The 19929-nt window shown below is 32.3% G+C and overlaps 1 protein-coding gene across 1 annotated transcript in view; it reads right to left on the bottom strand.

Annotated features, from left to right (window-relative positions):
* Nucleotides 1-19929, bottom strand: part of LOC126879182 (serine/threonine-protein phosphatase rdgC) — a 736378-nt gene that overhangs the window by 608439 nt on the left and 108010 nt on the right. Inside the window, exon 2 of the mRNA XM_050642225.1 lies at nt 11438-11474. The gene's annotated coding sequence lies outside the window, so the exon portion shown is untranslated. The remainder of the gene's footprint in view (nt 1-11437; nt 11475-19929) is intronic.

A 19929-nucleotide genomic window follows, 5' to 3' on the forward strand; every position in this document is an offset into this window, starting at 1 on the left:
ATACACGAATAGTCAATAAAAAAAGATTGGTTTATTAATTGTTTAATTAAAAAAACTTGTGGAAGATCAACTAGGCCCACTAACAGTATCAGCTATATACTGTCCGCCAAAGCACAATAACAAAACGGAACAGTTTGAAAATTTCTTTAAAACATTAGGAAATAGATTTATAGCAGGAGGAGATTTTAATTCTAAGCATACTACCTGGGGATCCAGAATTATTACCACAAAAGGCAGAGAACTTCTTAAAGCTATAAATGCGACCAATGCAAATTACCTCACCACAAGGGAACCAACTTACTGGCCTACCGACAATGCAAAAATACCTGATCTACTCGACTTTTATATTGTTAAAGGAATTAATGTTAAATTGGCAAAAGTAGAATCTTGTTACGATCTACCCTCTGACCACTCTAGCGTAATCGCGACATGGTATGCACAAATAACAAACAGTACTAAACAACCATCACTATACAGTAACAAAACAGACTGGAGCATTTTCAAGACTAAACTAGATGAACTAATTGACATAAACATCCCATTGAAAACAGAAAGTGACATCTACGCAGCAGTAGAAAATCTTCAGAAATCTATACAAGAAGCTGCTTGGTATGCTACCCCTGACTGCTACCAAACAGAATTGAAAGAGAATTGCCCAACTGTAATAAAGGAAATGATTGCTAGAAAGAGAAAAATAAAGGAAGAGTGGCGAAGAAAAAGAACACATGAGAACAAGGCGAAATTAAATAAAATCACCAAGGAAATTAAACTACAATTGCATAATATCAAAAATAACAAAATACAAGAATATCTTACAGGTTTATCAGCAAACGCAGATAGTGAATATACCCTTTGGAAGGCCACGAGAAAAATCAAACACCCGAAACAACAAATACCACCAATACGAAACCAAGAGGGAAACTGGTGTAGAAATAATAAGGAAAAAGCCGAAGCATTTGCAAATCACCTCACTAATGTATTCCAGCCACATCCCATGGAAGATGGTGACACAGAGGAAGAAATAAATGACTTCCTGGAATCGCCCTACCAGATGGATTTACCTATACAAAAAATCACCACTAAAGAAGTTAGAAATATGATCCAGCATGAAATCAGTCCAAAAAAAGCTCCAGGGTATGACCTGATCAACGGGAAAGTACTGCAGCAATTGACATGCAAAGGTCTGAAAATGATAACGCAAGTATTTAATGCAATATTTAGGCTAGGTTACTACCCAGAACAATGGAAAGTTGCTCAAATTATACTCATACCTAAGCCAGGGAAAAATAAAACTCAGGTGACTTCATACAGACCAATAAGCCTGCTACCTGTTCTATCAAAAATTTTGGAAAAACTTCTCCTTAAACAATTATCCCCAGTTATAGAAGAAAGGAAACTAATTCCCCAACACCAATTTGGGTTCAGAACACAACACGGAACGATAGAACAGGTACATAGACTGGTAAAACACATCAGAAGTGATCTAGAAAATAAAAGGTATTGTTCTGCTGCATTCCTGGACATTGGTCAGGCCTTCGACAAGGTATGGCATGCTGGTATGCTCTTTAAACTAAAGAAAAACCTTCCTCATCCTTTTTATCAAATCCTAAAAAGCTATATTTCCAACCGACATTTCCTAGTCAAGCAGGATAATGAATACACAAGCCTAAGACCAATAAAAGCCGGAGTACCACAAGGAAGTGTCTTGGGACCGATATTGTACTTGCTCTACACTGCTGACCTACCCACAAGTAACAAAACAACGTGTGCAACTTTTGCTGATGACACTGCTGTACTAGCCTCTCACCATGATCCAAATACAGCATCCAGAACCCTTCATAAAGACCTTAATAATATACAAATATGGCTTAAAAAATGGAAGATAAAGGCGAATGAGAGTAAATCCATCCACGTAACCTTCACCATGAGAAGACAAACATGTCCATCTGTAACACTAAATGAAACTCAACTCCCACAAACCGATACTGTCAAGTACCTAGGAATCCATCTTGATAGGAGATTAACTTGGCAAAAACACATTTTTACAAAAAGAAAACAACTAGGAATAAAATTTCGAGAAGTGTACTGGATCATCGGTCGTAAATCTCAACTATCACTTGAAAACAAACTGCTGATATATAAAACTATATTAAAACCAGTGTGGACCTATGGTATCCAACTTTGGGGGACAGCCAGTCAAACTAACCTAGAAATATTGCAGAGATTCCAGAACAAAGTCCTTAGAACAATGCTGAATGCCCCTTGGTACGTGCCAAACTATGTGATAGAGCAAGACCTCAATGTGCCATCCATAAAAACAGTAATAACGGAATATTACAAAAAATATTCCAAGAGACTAGAATCTCATCCAAATGAGTTAGCCAGCAACCTTACTGATGACCACAATGATGTACGACGCCTGAAGAGATTCAAAGTAGTGGATCTAGCAAGAAGATTCGAATAATCTGTGATAACTAAACTTATTTTAATTTGTTTTAATTTAATTTATGTAAAGAGGGTGATCACTGGATCTCCCTCTACAGGTCAAAATTTTCAATTTTTGTCAAATAATTTACCTATTGTTCTCAGTTGAGGACAGATTGTAAATATTACAACATTAAATAAAAAAAAAATTAAAAAAACGATTTTAACGGAAAATGCTTAAATTCTCTTGTTTTTTACAATGAAGAAACTTGAAACTTTTACATATTGCAGCTAATGATATGAACTATACATAATTTCACTTTATACAATAATTGTTTACGTTATGCTTCATAAATAAACAATAAAGTTTCAAATTTTTTGCCGACTCCGACTACTTTTCATGTTTGTACATCATAATATGTTTTATACATATTTTAATAAACATGACGATATATTCTAATAAAAAGACTAAGTCCACCGGTAGAGGTGCTTGCAGCACTCTCTGATTGGACTGGAATATGGTTCGGCTGTATTTTCGTTTTGCAACGAAATTGAAAATGGTTATTCATTTTTTATTTACATTTACTCTGTGTGGAGTATGAAGGGAACCAGTCTCGTTGGAACTTTACCGCGCTGAGCAGATGTGACGTGAATTGTAAATTGTAGAATTCCCTCATCTTCCTTAGTCTCAGCATTCGTATGGCTTGCAAATTGTAGAAGCCTCGGAGGTGTAACCAGAGAAGGTTCCCATTGTTTTCATTCTGGTGGGATATGTTATATGCCACTAGAGTGAAAACTTAGTCTTTTGCTAGCAGTTGCCGCTAGGGCATCTATGCCATTTCGTTCGTTGCAATTCGGGACTGCACGCTGGGGTTTGTTTTGGTTGGATCAGGGAGAGCAGCATATGTGCCTCCTGATGAGAGACTAATAAGTTTCGAAACCGGTAGAGGTGCTTGCAGCACTCTCTGATTGGACTGGAATATGGTTCGGCTGTATTTTCGTTTTGCAACGAAATTGAAAATGGTTATTCATTTTTTATTTACATTTACTCTGTGTGGAGTATGAAGGGAACCAGTCTCGTTGGAACTTTACCGCGCTGAGCAGATGTGACGTGAATTGTAAATTGTAGAATTCCCTCATCTTCCTTAGTCTCAGCATCCGTATGGCTTGCAAATTGTAGAAGCTTCGGAGGTGTAACCAGAGAAGGTTCCCATTGTTTTCATTCTGGTGGGATATGTTATATGCCATTAGAGTGAAAACTTAGTCTTTTGCTAGCAGTTGCCGCTAGGGCATCTATGCCATTTCGTTCGTTGCAATTCGGGACTGCACGCTGGGGTTTGTTTTGGTTGGATCAGGGAGAGCAGCATATGTGCCTCCTGATGAGAAACTAATAAGTTTCGAAACCGGTAGAGGTGCTTGCAGCACTCTCTGATTGGACTGGAATATGGTTCGGCTGTATTTTCGTTTTGCAACGAAATTGAAAATGGTTATTCATTTTTTATTTACATTTACTCTGTGTGGAGTATGAAGGGAACCAGTCTCGTTGGAACTTTACCGCGCTGAGCAGATGTGACGTGAATTGTAAATTGTAGAATTCCCTCATCTTCCTTAGTCTCAGCATCCGTATGGCTTGCAAATTGTAGAAGCCTCGGAGGTGTAACCAGAGAAGGTTCCCATTGTTTTCATTCTGGTGGGATATGTTATATGCCATTAGAGTGAAAACTTAGTCTTTTGCTAGCAGTTGCCGCTAGGGCATCTATGCCATTTCGTTCGTTGCAATTCGGGACTGCACGCTGGGGTTTGTTTTGGTTGGATCAGGGAGAGCAGCATTTGTGCCTCCTGATGAGAGACTAATAAGTTTCGAAACCGGTAGAGGTGCTTGCAGCACTCTCTGATTGGACTGGAATATGGTTCGGCTGTATTTTCGTTTTGCAACGAAATTGAAAACGGTTATTCATTTTTTATTTTTTATATATTTTAATGTTTGAAAAGTGTAAGACTAAAAAGTAAAAAATAAAAAAATATGAAAAAAATATTTTTAAGAAGTTCTTTTCTTTAGTTATGAGTGACTAAAATTAAACATATTATAAAAAAATCAACTAAAAAGCAAAAAATAAAAAAATTTAAAAACTCCAACACATTCGTTAAAGAAAAGCGTGGTGCGAAAACCGTTTATTCGATGAAAACGCGACACGCATTTCTTTGACGAATGTGTTAGATTTTTTTTATTTTTTTTATTTTTTTCTTTTTAGTTGATTTTTTTATAACATTTTTAATTTTAGTCACTCGTAACTAAAGAAAAGCGTTTCTTAAAAATATTTTTTTCATATTTTTTTATTTCCAATTAAACTTCCTAAGTTTTGCAATAGCTTTCTTTAAACTGTAGTTGCAAGCTTTCAACATATTCAAAGTCAGTAATTTGTTACCACGCGACTTATTAATGAATTGTATATTTTGACGAGATTAAAAATTAGCGAAAGGGACTATTTTGGGTCGCAGTCTATTATAGAAAGTTGCCTGACGTAACCCCTATTCTCATTTGAAAAAATTATTGATTACGTCATCATGCCCAGATGGATGACGTCACTAGTATGATATATATGCCAAAAAATCGTAATTTAAAAATAAAAATCTACCGTTTTGGGAATTTCTAATAAGGTTGTTTATTTAGTCAATAATGAATTTATGCGTTACTTTATGGACGCACTGTATATCTATAGTTTTCCAATTGTGGTGGCATTTGTATTCTGAATTCGTTGGACATATTTATATTATAGGCCTGAATCCCGCGTACCAAAAAAAGTTGGTTAATAGCAAGCTGAAAATTTGTTAATAGCTTAACGGTGTCTAGTCGGAAAAACTTTGATGTGTGGTAACACTGGAACAGGGGAAGTTTTAATTGTGAAACGTGATTTTAATTGTTGAACGTGTCATCCTGACAAGTTTATGATTGTGAAAACTAGCAGGTTGTTTTTAAGTTTATTCAATAGCAAACTTTCAATTGCATGAGAGTTTAATGAAAGGGTAACAAATCAATTGGAAGTTCTGTCGGACAAAATACATGGAACGTTTTCGTAGTCTGACATTCGAAACCCGTAACCTGTTCCACAATTAAATCTTCGCTTGTTCGAGTGTTCCCCTTCATCAAAGTTTGTCCTACTAGACACCGTTATGCTATTAAAAATGTTTAACTTGCTATCAATCAACATTTTTTTGGTACGCGGGATCCAGGCCTATTAGTTGCGTACATTTTTTAAATATTAAATGCCTATATCACGAGTGTCCGTTATTTTAGTTCATCTTGGTTATTATGTATACCAGCGACTTGTTTTTTGTTGAAGACTCCAGCTATTTCCTTTAATTTTCTTGTGAAGATTGAAGTTGTTGCTGAGTTTATACACATTTTTAGCTTTGGTGTAAGTCCTGATGGTTCAGTCTAACCTACTATTCTAGTAAGAAGCCGGTATAGGATCATTTCCTTTGCTGCTACCCTTCACCATGTTGTTTCTATACCATCCCTAGAAACAAGGTTGCCACTTCTGTTGTATTCATTGTACGGAATAATATATTCTCCACCTTCATCATCGTTGTGATGTTCACCTGCAACTCTGGACAGGGATATAAATTATGTTTATAACCACACGTAACTGGGTGCCTATCGGAACATAGTCTCCTCCGAACTTCAGCTTACTGAAGCAAGAGATGCCCCCTCCCTCGACTTGAACATGCCAAACAGCCAACAGGAACTACTCATATGAGCGACAAAGAAGGCGAAAGGTGCTGTGCTCTCTAAGCCTAGTTAATTGGTATGTTTGGTTCCATTCTCGAAGGCAAGTGACGCCTATTATATATTATAGTCTTGGTAAAAAGTATATTAATTTAAAAAGCCCCTAGAAGGGTTACAAATATAAAAACAAAACGTTTTCGCTCTGCAACAAGACCATCATCAGTGTTACAAGAACACGCTGAGCCACCCAAAAATACTAAGGTTAAAACCTTTTAAAAATAGACTAAGTAGACAACTGAGTTGTCTTTCACCTCTTTCAACATAATGAGCTTCTGGCGTACCACAAGGATCCCACTTGGGACCTTTATTGTTTAATATGTTTATTAATGATATAGTTAAAAGTTTTCACCATGGTGTGGTACTCCTATTTGCTGATGATTTAAAGGTATTTTCTGTCATAAGGTCAAGTGAAGATGCTGAAAAATTACAAGACGACTTGACTAAACTTCAAAGTTGGTGCATCAATAATGGTATGGAACTGAATACAAGTAAGTGTCATGTCAAGCGTTTTTATCGAAGTAATAACCCTTTACTATATGATTACAGTATTAATACATCTGTTCTTTCATCACAAACTGTAATCAAAGATCTTGGAATATGGCTAGATACCTCACTAACTTTTCATGAGCACTTTAAAACCATCATTAACAAATCTTTGAGGCTTCTTAGATATATCAAACGAGTTACTTCTGATTTTACGTCCATCCAACCATTAAAGATTCTATATTGTTCGTTGGTTAGATCTCATCTGGAATATTGCTCTTCGGTGTGGTCTCCTTATTATCAATTGTATAGTGATAAAATTGAGAATGTGCAACATAAATTCCTTAGACATGTTGCGTTTAAACTTGGCCAGTATATGCATTATGACGATATTTTACAGATGCTAAATATTACTACATTAATAAGCCGTCGATTACATCACGACTTAATTATATTATTTAAGCTGGTTAACTCACAAATCCACTGCCCAGATATGTTAGCCAAAATTAATTTCGCAGTTCCCAACCGCCAGACAAGACAATTGGTTTCATTTTCTGTACCAATGCATAGAAAAAATTATGCTCATTATTCGTTTTTATCTCGAAGCCAAAGAATTGCAAATCAATTTCAGGAACTCGACTTTTCCTACAGCTTAAATAGATTCAAGGCCGTATTGTCAAATATCACTTGACGACAGTTATTATCAGATGTAGGTACCTACTTTTTATGATTATTATTTATATTATTTGTCTGTATACTTTCTTGTTTAATTATCTTGTAATTTTTAGCTTATAAATGTTTTATTTTGTTTTAAACCTTTGACATGTTAATTGTATTTTTTTTAAATTATTGTACTTGTTTTAAAATTGTACTTATTTTGTAAAATGGGTTCGCCCGTAAATAAATAAATAAATAAATAAATAAATAAATAATGACATAATCAATTATTACCTAGTAACCCACGTACCACGCGTGGGAGTCATATGTTGCCCTAAGGCCATATCCATAGGGATTATATTCATCCTTTGAATTTTACTATGTATACACTTAATATAAGACATTTAGTCTATTTGAAGCGTTTTACATGTCTGCTCTGATGAGGTCAAGGATAAGACTAACTATAAAGATACTGGGGAGTCGAAATGGGCTAAAGTAGAAGGAGCAGGCACATAAAGCTTCTTTGCGAACCACAGCTCAGGTTTTGTTGGTGGCGGGTCGTGGAATCGTTAGGGGGGTGAGAGGGTTTAAAGATGACTAACTACCATAACCAAATAAGCAAAGGATACTTACACAGACTAGAGGATTTTCCTACTATTTAAAAATGGACGACGTTTGAAATAAATCCTCTGGTTCATTACAGAGTACTTACTGGACATATTCTGTATTTACGGGTACCAATTGGGGAGGCATGCATCTTAGATTCCTCGATTGGGCTTAATCGGGCTCTCTGTATCATCAACATTTAGAATATTTCTTCTTTTCTCTACTCTAAAACTTATACTTACAGTTGCATTAGAAATCTGGTTAATAACTTTCCAAAGGGTTAAAGAAAATAAAAATAGGTACATTTTCAAAAACTTTATTTTGAACTTCAAACTCTATTTTTTAAAACAAAAAATTTAAACAGGAAATGAATGACTTTACTACAGGATAAAATATGAACAACTACAAATTTTCTTACATGACTTCAATACAAAAAAATCTTCAACTTTACCGGGCAGTGTATGTCAAAATAAGATTTGACCTACATATTTCATTTGTCATTCTGCTGTCAAATGTCTCTGCCGAAAATTACCATTGTGAAATTGTGAAAGCAAAATATTTTACCAACTTCTAATATCCACTTGGAATTTAATCACTTTTAATTTACAATCAAAATAGTACTGTACCTTTTTAAAAGAAACATCCATTGTCACACTTTAACAAAACAAACGAACTTTCCATCCAACAGGTGGGCGGGGCAGGCATTACATAATACAAAGGGGCTCTGGGAAACTGAGCCATATTTTTAAAATGTTTTAACCTTTGTATTTTTGGGTGGCTCACCATGTTCTTGTAACACTGATGATGCTCTTGTTACAGAGCGAAAACGTTTTATTTTTATATTTGTAGCCCTTCTAGGGGCTTTTTAAATTAATATACCTTTTACCAAGACGAATCTTTCATTAAATTTACTTGTTTTTACTGATATAAAGCCAGCTACAGGAAATTCTTCCTCGTGAATAAATAAAATAATATTTCTTCTCTAAAGTTACGCCGATTTGGAAAACAATTTATAAACAATATTTTTCATAGCTACACAAATATGAACATAACGTAACAATGTATCCCATTTTTCTCCACATAAATGTATAAAAAAAACATTTCTTATACTTTTCTATTCTAAGACCGACCAAACCTCGTAATCTTTCCACGTATTGAATATTTATGTTCTTGTGTGGCGGGGTAGCATGCTTGGTAATTTAATTAGCTTGACCTACACAAAACATTAAATAGTGGCCAACGTCGACACGAAAATTGTGATTGCCAAAAGGTTAATGGGTCCGTACATTAAAATAAAGACTCGGGGTTGAATGATTGTTCGATATAGTTCAGAGAAATAAGGAAAAAAATATCCTGTTGGTAACACAACCCCCTCCAGGCCGAAACCAAATTTTTTTAGTAGTATGGACATCTATAATAATAACTTATACGTTTCCTGCAGCCGATTTTGATGATATACATAGTTATAAACAAAATGAAGATCAAAAAACGGTAAATTTTCGCTTTATTCGTCTATTAGGTACCAAAAAGTTAAGCATTTTAAACAAATTTGAGAGTGAAAAACTCATAAATCGTATAACAAACTTCAATATGGCGTTCGCTGAATATGTCATGTCTATCCTTATTGGTTGCTTTTTAGAAAATTGCAAAACAAATCATAAATTTTGAGTTTATATAAATATTCATAACTTATGTAAAAATTAACTTAGAACCTTCTTATTACACGGAATGCTGAGACTTTTGGTGCTTAAATCATAACCTAAATTTAAAAGCAATTGGTCAAATACTTTAAAAGTTATTTAATTTGTTTTTCCCAAATTAAGTTTTTTGCAGAACTATAAGTCAGAAAATGATTGAAGTTACAGTAATACTTTGGATACTTTATGATAGAAGAAGATTTACACTATTAATTTAATTAAAAAAATGACAAAAAATAATTTTAAATATTGCAAAATTATTTTGCAAGAACATGTGAAATTAAAAAGGGGAGCTAACTTCGTCCCTAATTGTCCTAGGACAATTGTTTTCTTTCTAAATGTGTATAAAAATTCAGTCTTTCTAAATATGAAAAAATAATTTTTCAACCTGTAACGGTTAAAAAGTTATTCTAATTGTTTATAAGTAAGCAAAAAATGGACATGTTTGTGCAAAATAATTCTACACTGTTTAAAATTACTTTTTGACATATTTTTTAATTAAGTTATTAATAGTATAAATGTTCTTTCATAAACTGTCCGAATATTACTGTAACCTCATAATTTTCTGACTTATAGTGTTGCAAAAAAAAATTAATATGGGATAAACAAATTAAATATTTTTTAAACTATTTGACCAATTGCGTTGAAATTTAAAATGTAATTTAAGCACATGAAGTCTCAGCATTCCGTGTAAGCAAAAATTCCGAGGTTTTGTGTCCGTTTTGTTTTTAGCTTCATTACTTGGACTATCCTTTTAAAAGCAAAAACGTTTAATTACGATGAGTGGTTCCTGAGATACAACCGGTCAAAGTTGGCCGGCATATACGGTGAAGATATAAACAACAGGATGGTAATTTTCGAACTATCACCTTTTTATTTCGGTCCTCTTTCTCCACACAAACTTTCGTATCTTTAAAAGGCTCGTAACATATATTCTAATAATAAAAACTATCGGTATTACGAGTGAAAAATACCAAAAATACCAAAATTTCGCTCAAAAATCAGGTTGGAGAAAATGGAATCTCAAAGTTCAAAATCGGTATACGTTAAAAAAATGCATTTTCTTGGTTTCTCATGGAGCAATTTTCATGGAGAACATTTTCCCGAGATATTCTATTTGTTTATAAGCCAAAAAATTGTTTATAATTTTAAAATATTCCTGAGGACGCTTAAATAGTCCAATTTAAATTCTGTAAGTACATTAGAGAGGTATAGTGCCTTTTTATGCAAAAATCATAGTTATTCTTATATTTATATCATGTAAATTTTTAATTAACAAATTAATTGTTACTAAACTGTTCATTCAATTACCATCGGCTTCTGGAAATATAATCTACACCAAAAGAGCATTTATATGACCAAGTTATTTAATTAGTGATAAATAATTACTTCCCTAAAATTTTAGTTGAAAATTAAATATTTTGTTGGAAAACCCACATTTCCGAGGAAAATTGTCGTAGAAGTAAATCGGAAAAAACATGTCTCTATGCAGAATTTAATTACTATACGGTGAATTTTTATTTGAGTGTTTTTAATGTAAAGCTAAACTTCTGTTTATAAAAAAAGTAGCACACTATCTGCGGACTTTGCATACCTATATTATTAATATATACAATCATAAGATTCGATTCCAGTAATAGAATTTCTGGTAAATAACTTTTCCTTGTATTTTGCTAATTAGCCCAGAACATCAACTGAGTTGGCCAACTGAGGCAATTACAATTGACAATAAAAAATATCTACAATTAGAAATAATTAGAATAGAGAGATTTTCTTCACTTACCAAAGAGAAGAGTTTTGTAACAAATTGAAAGGCGTACCTGTAAAAAAAATAAAAATAAGTAAAATAATAATTAAAACAAGAGAAAAATTTAAAATAATTTAAAATTAGAGTTATGTGATTCTACTCGTTACTCTGAAAATAAATTTATATTCTGAAAAAATATACATAAATTCAATAATTATTGTAATATTGTTATTTTAAATTGTATTGTATTAAAATACTGTTTCATTTACAAAGAAATGCCAAATAATTCGTGGATAATAAAATCATTGTAATCAATATTCAACAGGTAGTTTTTTTTGTATCACCGGGCCTATATAATATTATTTATAAATATGTATATAGATCTAAGAGAATATAGATACAGATCCACCAATATCTGTGTGTGTTCGGAAAGGTTCTTTTGATGTTAATACCATTATACCTAAACCTAAGATTAATGTGATCAATATTTAATAACAATATTTAACTAATCAGGCTTCCCGGTTGAACTCCTCAATAGTGCAGTCATATATGCCAGAAAATCCTAATTTAAAAATAAAAATCTACCTGTCTTGAGATTTTTCTCCGTGGCCAATTTCGGAAAAAATTAATTTATTCCATAATTTTGGAACCTCTCTCTATATGCAGTCATTGTTGTCACCGCTTTCTTCATATTTCGTTTAACACGGAGTTTTTCCCAAATAACGATTTTCAAACTTGTTCCAATATTTGAAAAACTGTATAAAAGAAGCTATTGAGATCTTTCACTTTTTTTGTTGTCTCACAGATGTCAGTGTTGATTTTAATAATTATTATTCTTATTAGCTCTAGTAAAAGCCATTGATATATTTGTTTATTTTATTTATTTACATTGAATTTTGCTAAAGCCTTTCCTGCAAATATGACAGAATTTTTATCCACTTTTAGGTTTTTAATCCACGTACTCTTCATTATACGTCTAGTTAGACCTTTTTTCTCCGATACACGATTTAACTTAGAGAGAAATTTTGTTTGCATTCTGCTCGTTATCGCTTTCAGCCGGCAATGTTATTAAATTCTTTACTTAATTAAAATAGAAGAACGCCTGTGTATACATTTCTGTGAACATTATAATGAATGTCTTTATTTTAACTGAAATTATTACTATTACTATAGGTATACATACAGTGAGGACGTTTGAGTTGGAATAAATTCATTTTCTCGAGAATAGGCAATTTTGGAGGGAAATCCCAAAATAAGTCGATTTTTATTTATAAATTAGGATTTTTTGGCATATCTATCATACTAGTGACGTCACGTAGTGATTTTTTTAAATGAGAGTAGCGGTCGTGTGATAGCTCATTTGAAAGCTTATTCAGTTCTCTATTTAGTAATATAATTATTACCGTAATTATTTATACAGGGTGGTCAAATAAATAACTTTTGAATTAAACAAATTGATGCAAAAAGAAGAATATATTGTAATTAATTTAATTTAAAATAGATTTTACCGCTGTCAGAAAACAGGAAAACAGAAAAAATGTTTATTTGACAAACAAATATTGTTTTTTGCCTAAATTCAATGTTAAAGCTGTCGCCCACCTGCCTCTTACCAGTTTGATCATTTGATTTAGGCGAAAAGCAATGTTAATTTGTCAAATAAACATTTTTTTCTGTTTTCTGACAGCAGTAAAATGTATTTTAAATTAAATAAATTACAACATATTCTTCTTTTTGCATCAATTTATTTATTTTAAAAATTATTTTTTGGTCATCCTGTATAAATAATTATGTTAATGCTTATATTACGGAGTAGAGAATTAAATAACCTTTCAAATGAGCTGTCACACGAGCCCTACTCTCATTTAAAGAAATAATCGATAACGTCATCACGCCCAGATGGATGACGTCACTAGTATGATATATATGCCAAAAAATCATAATTTAAAGATAAAAATCGACCTGTTTTGGGATTTGTCTGCAAAATTGCCCATTCTCGAGAAAATGAATTTATTCCAACTCAAACGTCCTCACTGTATGTATACTGCGCATCAAAATGAATGCATAGATTTAAAATATAATTTTAGCCGTGTTCGATCACAAATAATTAAACCCCTTTATACGTAATATCACATTAATCTTAACGTCCTGCGTTTACTTATATAATTTTAATAGATATCTATATATTAATGTAATTTTTAATCTTTACGAGGTTATTTACCTTCCGGTAAAAACTAAAACCATAATAGTGCTGTCATCCATTTGGGCATGATGACGTAATCGATGATTTTTTTTAAACAGGAATGGGGGTCCTGTAGTATTTATTAAGCGCAACAGGCCTTGTAGGCCTAGGGCTAAAATGTTTATTTACATTTCTGATTACATAAAAAATAAATAACTTAATATAACTTACATATCATAAATTTTATTTAATTGCACTTCAGTCTTTTTATACACTCCTTCACCACCTCCCTCCATCTCCTTCTGTCCAATGCTAGTTCTTTCCATCTCTCAATGTTACTTTTCTTTAAGTCTTCGTACATACTGTCCTTCCATCTTTTCCTTGGCCTGCGTTTCCTCCTCTTTTGTATTCGTCTTCGTGAGAGTACCATTTTTGGCATTTGTTTACTTCCCATTCTCTCGATGTGCCCCAAATATCGTATTCTCTGTGATTTGATCGTCGTCGTGATCGTTGGCTCTTGATATAGTTCTTCCAATTCTTTATTGATTCTTCTTCTCCACTGACCTTCTATTTTCACACCTCCATATATATTGCTCTTTGCATTTTTCTCTCTCATCTTTCTAAAAGGTCTGTTTCTGACATTTTGAGCACCCATGTTTCGCATGCGTATGTTACTGTAGGTCTGATAACAGTCTTATAAATTCTTATTTTTGTTTTTCTTAATACGTATTTGGATTTCAATAATGTTCGTAATGCTCCATATTTTTTATTTCCTTTAGCTATTCTTGCCTTTATCTCCCCTTCTTCATGATCATTTTCATTTATTTTGACTCCCAGGTAAATAATTTCTTTGGCTCTTTTAAACGAGTATGTTTTTTCTCCATCTATTTGTACTATGATGTTATTCTCGTGTTGTTTTTTGATCTCTCCCATAATCATATACCTATTTTGTCTTTTCTTCATTTATTTTAAGTCCGAATTTTTTGGCTTCTGTTATTATGTTTTTCATTATTAACTTTTTTAGTCCTTTTTTGCTTGTTGCTAATAGCGTCAGATCATCTGCAAGTGCTATGCATTGGTGGCCGTTTTTAAATATCGTTTCTTGTATGTTTATTCTGCTTTTCCTGATTATTCCTTTCAATGTTAGATTAAATAATATATTTGTTGATAGTGGATCTCCTTCTCGTAATCCTTTCTTGGTTTCAAACTTTTTGGATGTATACCCTTTCCAAGCTATTTCGTTTGTTGTGTTTTCCATCGTCATCTTTACCATCCTGACAATTTTACTTGGTATCCCCAATTCTTTCATCAGTTCGTACATCTGCTGTCTGTTTACTGTATCGTAGGCATGCTTAAAGTCGATGAACAAAGCATATAGTACTGTTTTATGTTCGTAACAGGTAGTCTGTATTGTTTTTAAGGCAAACATTTGGTCAGTCGTTGATCTGTTGTTTCTTAAACCTGCCTGGTATTCTCCCAGCATTTTTTTTCCGAATATTGACTTAGCCTTTTTCTTATACTTTGTGCCAAGATTTTGTAAACTATTTCTAGTAGTACGATGCCTCTGTAATTTTCGCATAGCATTCTGTCACCTTTTTTTTGTATAGGGCATATCCTTGCTATGGACCAATCTTCTGGCATTTTTTCTACTTCCCATATTCTTTTCATCAGGCCATATATCTCTTTCTGTAGTCTTTTCGCTTTTTATTTCGTTCTCTATTTCTTATTCTGTGGGTATTTCTATTGCTATCTGATCATCTTCAATTTCATGGTTTATTTCCTTTTGTACTTCGCTCTTATTTAGCAGTTCTGTGAAATAGTTTTGCCAGTTTCCCATTATTTTTTCCGGCTCATTTAGCAACATCCCTTTATCATCTCTCATATATGGGTTGTTTTTCTGATATCCTCTTTCCTTTTTTTTTTGTTTCCTGGTAGAATGATCTTATTTTTTTGAAATTTTTCTTCTATTTCTTTCAGTTTGTTCTCGTTGTATTTTCTTTTTTTGCTTCTACAATTTTCTTTTCATGATTTTTCTCAGTCCTCTGTATTCTTCTCTATTGCTATTTTCGTCATTTGTGAGATTTTTGTAGTAGCTCATTTAAGATGTTATCCAATTCTATATTAATTAATATGCACATTAACATCATTATTTATACAGGGTGGCCAAAAAAATATTTTTTGAATTGAATTAATTGACGCAAAAAGAAGAATGTATGTAATTTATTTAACTCAAAATACATTTTACTGTTTTCATAAAAAATGTTTATTTACGAAATAAACATTGCTTTCAGTCAGAGTCAAACAAATAGTAACATCTAAACGAATTTTGCGCATATCTGCACTGAAGACGTCATGAGCACTCGGCAGTAGTAACAGTATGGCGTTCTTGGACGTCATCAGCATTCAAAGGGTTAAAACCCAATTTAAAAAATAATAAAACAGTCTAAAATCCGCTTAAACCTATTTGAGTGTAAACCGATGGTAAAAAAAATAAATTGGGTCATTTAAAGACACTAACTGTCTGAAAATTTATGTGACAACCCTTTTACAAAACATTGTTCTACCAAACAAACGTTTGATTTTTCGTCGCCAACGGTCATTTACATTAAAAAATTTTTGATATAGCCCAATCCCGAAAATAAAAACGTTTATAACTGACCGTTATCAGTCCATAAAAAACCCAGACTCATTCACATTCGACAACGGTGTCTCATCCATTATCGGACCCCTTATTTAGTCCGCCTCCCTTGTGGACATTTCAAAAAGATTCATTCCATTCCAAATTTATTGTTAAATTAATTACTCTTTTGAAAATTGCTTTCCAGTCTCTTTCAGTGGAATCCTTTCGTTTTATTCGAGCTTCCAGCCTGAAAAAATCTCTTGGTTGACAAAAATTAATATTCGGAGATTTGCATATTCATGGTATCTAACGACCGGATCGACAAGGTTGAATATTTATCAAGGGTGAAAAAATCTTGGGATGGTAAAGAGAAGGAATTATAGCAGCTTGTATATTTTAACTGGAGGAAAATGTACAATATTCAGCACATAAGCAAATGTTATAAAAATATTCTATTATTCTACATCCCCTATTCCATATCTTATTTTCTTTAAATATAATTAGGATTTAAGACAACAAAATATAAATAAATTTTATTAAAAAAAAAATCCCTAAAAAAAATCATATTCCCAACTTATTCCTGTAACAATACTTCACTATAATTCAATCAAGTTTCACACATCAAGTTATTCTATTCAGCCCACCTTTTACTCTCATCATCTGGTTTGTTTGGTTGCCGGGTCTCTGGAGTTCCCAGTCTCTCAATAATTATCATTAAGGCTATGGGTACACAATTCGCAAATATTTTACGTGTATATCTACTTTTTCTGTCTTTACACGGCAAATTACGCGTAGTAAAATTCACACTGGTATGGATATGTAAACATTACTAGAATGTCATTCTACTTGAAAATGTCATTATTAATTTCAAGAGATGGGTTTTGAATGTTCTTCGATAACTGTTATTTTTATAATTGGAAATTATTAATTCAGTTAATAAATGTGATAATTTTTTCACTAACTATGTATTCAGTGATTGTAATAATTTATTTGTACAACAAAGACTAATACTCAATGGAGAAAAGAGGAAAAGTGTTAAAGTGATTTTTTAATAATATATTGTTATGGAACACTTACAATTTTGAACATCTTTAACAACAAAATACTTGGATCACAGAATATATTATCATGATGTATTCTCTGCTTGGATCTTCCACAAATAATACACAATAAATAACTTTTTATTAAGTTCACATCTTAAATCAATTATTTATCAAATACACTATATTTCAATAATATTTAATCAATAACTCAACATATCCTCGATGCAATGTCAAATATTTAAAATTGTCACTGATTGTCAGTGTCTGACTGACAATATATGCTGACAATATTATATTCGGCTGAGTGCGTTGTAAGACAAAGATAGATTTGGAAAATATTACCACGGCATTGTGTTTATTTTTTTCGAATCCTGAAAAAACCAATAAATATTTTTGAAAAATTTAAACGCAGAATGGAAGATTAAATTATTACCGAGGGCCGAAAGTCCCTTAGAATAAATAAAAAGTTTATTTTCAATGATATATTTGAAATTAAAAATCACACTAAATTTTCTCTTAGATTTTCACCCCTGTAACTTATTAAAATAAACATTATAGAAGTTCTCATGGACTTTCGGCCCTCGCTAATAACGTGATCTTTCATTCTGCGTTTAAATTTTTCAAAAATACTTATTACTTTTCTCAGGATTCGAAAGAAATGAATACCCATTTGAATTGCATTGCAGCTGAAAATACGTACCGATCCTCTTAAGGCTATCGGTACATAATTCGCAAATATTTTACGTGTATCCCTACTTTTTCTGTCTTTACACGGCAAATTACGTGTAGTAATATTCACACTTGTATGGATATGTAAACATTACTAGAATGTCATTCTACTTGAAAATGTCATCATTAATTTAAAGAGATGGGTTTTGAATGTTCTTGGATAACTGTTATTTTTATAATTGCAAATTAGTAATTCAGTTAATAAATGTGATAATTTTTTCACTAACTATGTATTCAGTGATTGTAATAATTTATTTGTACAACAAAGACTAATACTCAATGGAGAAAAGAGGAAAAGTGTTAAAGTGATTTTTTAATAATATATTGTTATGGAACACTTACAATTTTGAACATCTTTAACAACAAAATACTTGGATCACAGAATATATTATCATGATGTATTCTCTGCTTGGATCTTCCACAAATAATACACAATAAATAACTTTTTATTAAGTTCACATCTTAAATCAATTATTTATCAAATACACTATATTTCAATAATATTTAATCAATAACTCAACATATCCTCGATGCAATGTCAAATATTTAAAATTGTCACTGATTGTCAGTGTCTGACTGACAATATATGCTGACAATATTATATTCGGCTGAGTGCGTTGTAAGACAAAGATAGATTTGGAAAATATTACCACGGCATTGTGTTCATTTTTTTCGAATCCTGAAAAAACCAATAAATATTTTTGAAAAATTTAAACACAGAATGAAAGACTAAATTATTACCGAGGGCCGAAAGTGCCTTAGAATAAATAAAAAGTTTATTTTGAATGATATATTTGAAATTAAAAATCACTCTAAATTTTCTCTTAGTTTTTCACCACTGTAACTTATTAAAATAAACATTATAGAAGTTCTCAGGGACTTTCGGCCCTCGCTAATAACGTAGTCTTTCATTCTGCGTTTAAATTTTTCAAAAATACTTATTAGTTTTCTCAGGATTCGAAAAAAATGAATCCCCATTTGAATAGCATTGCAGCCGAAAATACGTACCGATCCTCTTAATATTGTTGGTTGGTTGGTCTGTGTCCATCTAACTGGCAAGTACCACACGTTACCATTGAGCAGTGAATCATGTTGCCCTTTGAGCACTCCTAAAATTTTATCGCGTAACATCGACTTAGAGTCGCCACTAACATCATCTTTTAAAAATGTAAATCATATTTCTCGATGTCACCTATTCTACAAGGTTGCTAGTTTCATGTACTAAGCAGAACGCACTGAAGATGATCTGATCTAGATTGAAAACGTTTTGCGAATCCTTTTGGATGACTTTTTAATAGTTTTTCAATAAACTTTTTATACCATTATACAAACGAAGTTTTTACTTGTTCTGTATGATTTTTAATTGTGGTATACAGCCAGCTACTGGGGCTTTCCCATTGATTTTGGTTTAGTTATCATTAAGTCTCAATTCTGATATCAAATTTAATTTTATTCCACAACCTCATTTATCTATCCACCTTTCTTTTATTTTGTTTTACCTTCTAATTTAATTAAATAAACACAATTTTAATTTTTTCCCATATACTCAACAATTTTACTCAACACTTATCTTCATCCGACCTCACTTTAGACATAGCTTAGATACTTTTATCCAATTGTATTAATTTTTCCTTGATGAAAACTGAAAGCATTTTTTGTAAATTTCAGTCATTTTCAGATTCAGGGGGGGGGCAACTGCCTCCCCTAACCCTACCTAATGACGCCCCTGGGGCGGCAAAAATGCTGTACAAAAAATATTTGTATTTAAAAATTAAAATCGAATAACAAATATGTATATTCATCATTCATCCATCAATGAAATAGAAGTGGGCATTCGTTTCTAAATAAGTAAAAGAATATCTTAAACCTAACACTATTCATCCAAAAAGAACGGAAGTCATAAATTTAGTGATAATTGGGCCGCCAGAAGCTCGACAAAGACGGTGAATTGACTGAA

The sequence above is a fragment of the Diabrotica virgifera genome, chromosome 1 (assembly GCF_917563875.1).
Source record: "Diabrotica virgifera virgifera chromosome 1, PGI_DIABVI_V3a".
Lineage (NCBI taxonomy): Eukaryota > Metazoa > Arthropoda > Insecta > Coleoptera > Chrysomelidae > Diabrotica > Diabrotica virgifera.